At 40.1% G+C, this 7,469-nt stretch overlaps 1 pseudogene; it reads right to left on the reverse strand.

The window, feature by feature from the left end:
- LOC119429274 overlaps nt 1-6,398 on the reverse strand; it is an 11,788-nt pseudogene extending 5,390 nt beyond the window's left edge.
- Nucleotides 6,399-7,469: the final 1,071 nt, after the last annotated feature.

Raw genomic sequence — 7,469 nt, forward strand, 5'->3', positions numbered from 1 at the left:
TTCCGACCGTTCATCCAATTCTGCTTTTAGAAGCAGAGAGATTTTTGCTAACCGTTCCTGGCTAGACTTTTTACTCTCTGCCACTAATGTTCCTGCTGCCAGACTTCTCAGCTCTTGTTCTCTTTGAATTTCATCGAGTTGTTCTAATTGCTGTATTTGCTTGCCAATAAGTGGAGTTGTTAAAATATGTAAGGCCCCCAAAATGATATCATCATTTGGTTGGGGGTCGAAAGGATGCTCTTCTCCTTCTTCGTTTGCCATTTTTCTTCTATTTAAAATTAAATAGGAGAATTTAATGTTTTAGGTTTTTTCAAAATAAATAAAATCAGAAAAGTCTCTTTGTCTGATATATTTACTCTTATTTAGTGATTTATCAATTAAACGTGCATTATCTTTTAGCAAATGAGTAAACTTATTTCAACTCTGTGAATATCTGTAACTGTTTCTTTTTTTTTTTTTTTTTTAAAGTTTCTAATTTTTATTTTGTACCTTTTCCTTAAGGAATTACCAGTGAATAAAAATGTGTTTGGTAAATGCCTCTTTGCATAAATACCTTAATAACTTTTTAAATGCAAGATAACAGTGATTATTCAGCTTTGAGGAACGTTTATTAACTCAAAAATGCCTTTCAAAAAGAAAATACGTTTTTAATTTCACTAAAATAACCTAGAAAGCGAAGTGAAACCTGTGATCTCAAGTTTCCCAGGAGGTGGCAGTACAACCTTAATAATTTTAACTCAGACACTGTTAGTGTTGTCCAGTAGGGGTCGCTATGACTTCCTGGGGCGTCCGGTCGTTAGCTGTTAGCTTAAAATTAGCATCGGCTAGACTCTGTTAAAACCAACATTTCTGAACGGATTTTTTACACAAACGTGGCAAAATTTTAGCAATTAGACTTCGAAGAACTAAAGCAGCGCATCAGAATACAGCTTTTAAAGCGTTTTTGAACTTTAAAAAGCAGATTTTATTCCCTATGAAAACGAGTTTTCATTTCCGGGTCACGTGACTGAATTTACCAATGACAGAGCAGCACGGGGGTGAGAGGAAATGACGTAGGCACGTCATTTATTTCTCAGCAAATCAGAGCGCTTCACGGCAGCTAATCCAACCAATCACAAACCGTTTTCCCAGCTAGCATGTTAGATTTATCTGAACAAGTCCGTCAACTTTTTTCGTCTTTTAAACTGTCAAAATGCACTTTTTCTGTTACAAGTGTATTTAATAAGCTCCCAGCTGCACGGAGTCGGCGCTCCGGTCTCAAAAACGTCTTTTAAACTATTTAAACAACTCGTTCGATCTTTCTCAGAACCGAGCCGGAACCAGAACCACGTCTGAACCGTCTTTAAACAGAATAAAGCGTTTCCACAGCTCAAAGCCAGCTTATGTTACACACAGCAATAGACGTACAATTTCAGCTTTTAAAAGACTTTTTGGCTCACAAGTTCAGCTTCAAAACATCGCCAGCGTAACACAGCGTAAACATGCAGAGCCAAGCTCCAAGCGGCGCAGCTCCAAGCGGCGCAGCTTCAGCACGCTGCGTTCAAGCACAGCAAACACTCTGTTATTTTTCTTCATGCCAACACGTAAAATCAATCTTTACACGAATACACAGTCATTTATGAACCGTTACGGCCATGGTTTTCTGTTGCTTCACCACAGACATTAATGAAAACATCTGGATTAATTTTCTAGCAGAAAGGAGAGTTTGAAGATGGAAAATTGAGATTTATCTTACAGAGAGATGTGTGAGGGAATTTATCTGTTTTAACCAGAACAGCACGCTCTTTGGAAATCAGCTTGTCCCAAACGGTACACTTTTGGGTGAAGGTCGACTTTACCTTTCTGAAGATAGATCAGGTCGGCGTGAAGTCCTACTTCCAGCCACTTTCAGCGTCTCCGTTGAGAACAGCTAAAATACCTCGAGAGTCGTGCGAGGTTATCCAAACAGAAGTTATAATTCCCAAAATCGTCTCTGGTTCAGCTCGTTTGGCCCAGCAGCAACCATGAATGCCTGCGTTTTGCATCCAGGTTGTCCCAAAATCTCTGCATTCTGGATTCCAAGAACTCTGAACTCCTTCAGAACTCTGAACTCTTGAACTCTGAAACTCTACAGTTGAACTGGGAAGTTGCCACATTTAAACGGGCTATACTTCCGGTTCATTTGAGAGCTTTCTGATTCGTGGATGGACCAGAACAGAGGTGTGGTTTGTGATGTAAGGTGTTATGGAAAGTCAAGGATTGTTTAAGAACAGACAGAAAGATATCATGGAAAAACCAGACTTCGTGGTGCCACCTCTCCTGTATCTTGCTGTAAAAGTTAAACATGACATTTCTTTTCAGTAAACTTTTTAGTTGACCGAAGCTCGAACTTTAACACACTTACAAATTTGCTCATTGAAGACAGAAAAATCAAGAAATGCATATTACCCTGATTTCTTCTTTGAATGAGGAATAAAAATCATTACTACTGTTTAAGTAAATAAAAATGAGTAGTTCACTTCAACATGTAAACATTGTTTGAACTAACACAATTTGATTATCAAACATTTGTAAAATAGTAATGATCATAGAGAATTGTCTTTTCCACTTGATTAATTCAAGAAAGAAAGTCTCAGGATCGATCAACCTGTATTTCTAGATGCAGATCAATGAAATGACAGTTTCTGACCATATGATCCTAAGGTCATTGATTTGACATCAGGTCAAGTTCACTACACCTGAAAGAACCAGGTGAAGGTCTCGAGTCCAGTGAGAGATGGAGGTAATGGTCTGGCCGGTGAGACCTGAAACATTGACAGAATTATTTAAAGGAACCATGGGTAGATTAAGTTGTTTGACGATATCTTGAGAAATAAGGTTCTGTTCGGCTCTGAAATCAATCAGTGCTTGGATGGGGAAATTTACATTCTTAAAACAAATTATTGCAGGTAGACAAAAACTTTTCTCAGGAGAAGAGGTCACACTACCCACCAATATCTCCTGACCTACTGAGGGTTTCTTCCTTTTAAATGGAGCTGACAATTTCTCGCATAATGGTCATGTTTGCCACAGTAGAGACATTCATTGGCAGAGATTCTCCGTTGTTTTTCCTCGGGGGATAGTTTTGCCCAACCCACCTGCATTGGTTCCAGTTCAGGGAGCGCCGGTGTCCAGGAACTACTTCCGGTTAAGGGGCGGTCCCAAGGTTTGTAGTCTTTCTCCAACTCCCGTTCTTTATATTGGTTATCAATACGAATGGCAAGATTAATGAGTTCCTCTAGGTCTTGAGGAGGTTCTCGTGTGGCGATCTGGTCTTTAATGTTCTCATTTAATGCGTTACGAAAAGCACTCTTTAACGCCATTTCCCCCCATCCGGACTCTTCCGCGATTACCCGGAAGCGGATGGAGAACTCAGCGACTGATCTTGGCCCTTGTTTGATGGTAAATAATCTTTGTTGGGCCTCCTCTTGTAATAGAGGGTGGTCGAAAGCTAGCCGAAAATTTTTGATAAAAGAAGCGTACGGTAGAGAGGCTAAGGGACGAGAGCGAACATTAGCATGGGCCCATTGTAGAGCTTCTCCCTTGAGGGCGTTGACAATATAAGTAATACGGGATGCATCGGAGGCGTACCTGATGGGAGCTTGGTTAAATGCGAGCTCACACTGAAGAAGGAACCCACCCACCAGTTTGGAATCTCCTCCAAAGAGCTCGGTAGGTCGGACATCAGGTTCGTGTCTAAACATAGGAGCCGGAGCTGGTGTTGGTTCGTTAAGACGTGGGGGTTCGGGATCCTTGGTAGCCATGACGGCGATTTGTTGTCCGAGGGCATGTATCATGCTACCAAGTTCGTTCTGTTGGGCAAGAATTTTTGTTAGAGTTCGTTCATTATTTTCAATCCGGGCGTTTTGTGCTAAAATAGCTTGATCCCTCTGACTGTCTTTGGTCTGGCCTTGGGGGTCTGATTGGCTCGAACATTCTAACATGGTGGTTGTTATTAAATGACCCCAATTGGCAGACCAAAAGCACGAGGACAACAGGGATACAAAAAAATGATAGTTTATTTACAGTGCAGATGTGGTCTTGGCTGTGGGAGGAAAAAAGGAGACGAGATGAGTGTCTTGATATGGATGGTCTTTGATAACTGAGATGATTATAAGTGGTATGTCTTACGGTCGAATGTGGTTGCAGATGGCGTTGGAGTGGTGTGAATAGAGAGTTCAGAATCCAGAGATGGCAGGGAATCCAGCGGGTGAGTATTGATCGATGATGCAGTCTTGGTTGAAGGATCCAGAATGTAGTTTCTTAATATGGTTCGTGTGCAGGATTGGCGACCAGACGCAGCCACGAGGAGACCAGACAGGCTGGGCGAACGGGAAACTGAACAGACGGGCAGAAAGGCAACAGGTTAGTATAAAACTTGAACACACTTAGGTTTGGCTGGCTGTCACAATATTACCAAAGGCAATAAATGTTCGAGCGTCGGCTGAATGTCTGGTTGCGGCTTAAGTAGAGCAGGAGGTGGAGGTGCAGGTCTTGGTAGCAGGTTCAGCTAATCAGCCAATTAGTTGGAGAGAGTGAGATGGTTAAAGGAGAAGGCAGAGAATCCTACAATTTGTGTGTGAGTTTTGAGACTCCCCTGACGTGGCTCAATCCACACGTGTGTTTTTTAAACCAGAATGATCTGCAACCAATCAGATGTCTTCCTTGTTTCAGCCAATCATAAGAACTACCCCCACGTGGGGGAGGATTTACTTATAAGCCAATCACAATAACCTATTCAAACAGGCTACATCCATAGGCCCTTTTCACATGATGTCAGACAACTTCCATTCTGACTGGACGCAGCGTATCTGTACTTCCAGGTAAGCACAGACCTGTCCAGAAACTTCACAGATTTTTTTTCATTCAACCTTTATTTATAGAGGTTAAATTACAAGATATAGCACAAGGGAAGGTTAATAAAAACAGTATTTACATGTTCGTTAGCTGTTGTTAAAAGTCCGTGCCCTCCTTTAACACTACGTTACCCATAAATGCACTCGTTTGTTGGTAGTTCCTCTTGCTCGTGGCTTGGGAAGTTACTTTCTGTGCTTCGGTGTGCTCAGCACCGTGAGAACAGCATCCACGAAGCAAAGAATTGCCATCCACTGCCACTACTTTACTAATTACGTGTGTATGAGTGCTGTGTGAGTTTTTTTATGATGTAAGTATTTCTTTTCTACCTGAAATTTGTGTTTACATCAGTTATTAGCCCAGGTAGTAAATTATCCTCGTGTTCATCCAACTACTGTTACCGCAAGGGCTTACTTAAGATAACATCTCAAGTTCTGTATTATTATTTTGCCTTCTAGGGGACTTTTTTGGTACTGCAGGCCAATTTCATACTGCATCCATGTGTGACTTTAGTTTAACTAGATGGTTATTAACATACATTTTTTATTGTTTCTTTCTGTGTCAGATAACCACACACGCTGAGAGTCAGTATGGATTTAGGTCACAAAGATCCACAGCGATGGCATTTCTTCAATTAATAGAAGAGGTGACCAGTGCACTAGATAAAAAGAAACCTGCCATTGGGGTATTTATTGACTTAAAAAAAGCATTTGATACAATTGATCATGAAATACTCATCAAGAAACTAGAGCGCTATGGTCTAAGAGGAGTAGTTGTTCACTGGTTGAAAAGTTATCTTAGAAACGGGCAACAATTTGTACAAATGGGTGATTTCCAGTCCTCTTGCTTGGACATTGTTTGTGGTGTTCCCCAAGGTTCAGTATTGGGACCAAAGTTGTTTAGTTTATACATAAATGATAGATGCAAGGTTTCTAAAATACTTAATTTTGTTTTATTTGCAGATGACACAAACATTTTTTGTACAGGTGAAAATTTATGGCAGCTTTTGATAGAAATTAATTTAGAGCTATGTAAATTGAAAAAGTGGTTTGATATTAACAAATTATCACTAAATTTAGATAAAACCAAGTTTATGTTATTCGGGAATTGTAAAGGGCATAGCGATTTACAAATAATAATTGATAATGTGACTGTGGAGAGAGTGACTGAAATTCGGTTTTTGGGAGTATTGATTCATAATCATCATGATTCATCACGGCGCGAGTGGGCGTTGGCCGCTGGGTAGCGGCCAGGTGGCGGACTGCGTTCAGGAGGCGGGTGGACCCCGTAGCTAGTGTCGGCTTTCGGCTGTCGAGCCGAGGGGCTGCAGCTGCTGGGACGAGGTGCGGCAGTGCGGGAGGATATCGCCGTTGGATCTTTGTTCCTGTGAGGGCCGATCTGCTGCCGTGGTTCTTGGAGCGTCTGGAGCTGCGGGATCTGGTCTCCAAGAGTCCGACTTCCGGCGTCTGCTGGTCTGTGGTGGTGGAGGGTGGCTCTGGGCTAACAAATTGTCGGACCGCTGCCATCGGGCAGGTGCAAGTGAGTAAATTATGGCCAAATCCAAAGTAAAAAAACATGATTTCCTGGAACCAAGCTCAGACGATATTGAGGAGATAAAAAAATCCTTGAGCTTCATGAGTGCTGAACTCGCAAATTTAACATCCCAGCAGAAACTTCTGATTGGGTTGTTTGAGGAAGTGAAACAATTGAAACTACAAATAAATCTCAAGGATAAAAAAATAATGGAACTTGAAGAAAAATTAGATGACTTGGAACAGATTTCAAGACAAGACAATCTTCTTATAACTGGATTAGAAATAAAACGTACATATGCAAGCACTACTTCTGGGAAGGAAACTACTGAAGATTCATCTCCACAGGAGCAACTAACATTAGAAGAGCGGGTGATCTCCTTTTTGCAAGATAAGAAGATCGACATACATCATGAAGACGTCTCTTTGTGTCACACCCTGCCCAGCAAAATTGATAAGTCTAAACCAGTTATTGTTTTGAAATTCATTAGCAGGAAATTAAGAAATAAGGTAATAATGCAGGCAAAAAAACTCAAGGGAACAAAAGTGTATATAAATGAACATTTAACAAAAAGAAATGGAAATCTGGCACGTGAAGCGCGGTTATTAAAAAAACAAAACAAAGTATTTTCTACATGGACAAGAAATGGAAAAGTATAGATAAAAGTTCAAGATGGATCGCAAGCAAAAATAATAAAAGACATGAAGGATCTTGACAAACTCAGATAAATCTAGATGACAAATAAACATAGCTAATGAGATATATTGAACACAAAATTCATAAGAAAAAGTCTGATGAATAAATACACTGAATTACAATGACGTATGATGAATCAGAATTTAATGTTGAAGATGAGATTGACAGAAATGTTTTTCCATTTAGAAATGAAAGTATATATTATAATGATGATCAGTTTAATGATATAAACACAACTAACGAAGATCTTTCTATTGTGCATTTAAATTGTAGAAGCTTAAATGCAAACATATCAAACATTTCAGATTATTTAAAAGGGTTAAATAAGACTTTCAAAATAATAACATTATCTGAGACATGGTTAAATG

This window comes from Nematolebias whitei, unplaced genomic scaffold (assembly GCF_014905685.2).
Source record: "Nematolebias whitei isolate Nwh7 unplaced genomic scaffold, NemWhi1 Nwh_scaf_281, whole genome shotgun sequence".
In the NCBI taxonomy this organism is placed as follows: Eukaryota; Metazoa; Chordata; class Actinopteri; order Cyprinodontiformes; family Rivulidae; genus Nematolebias; species Nematolebias whitei.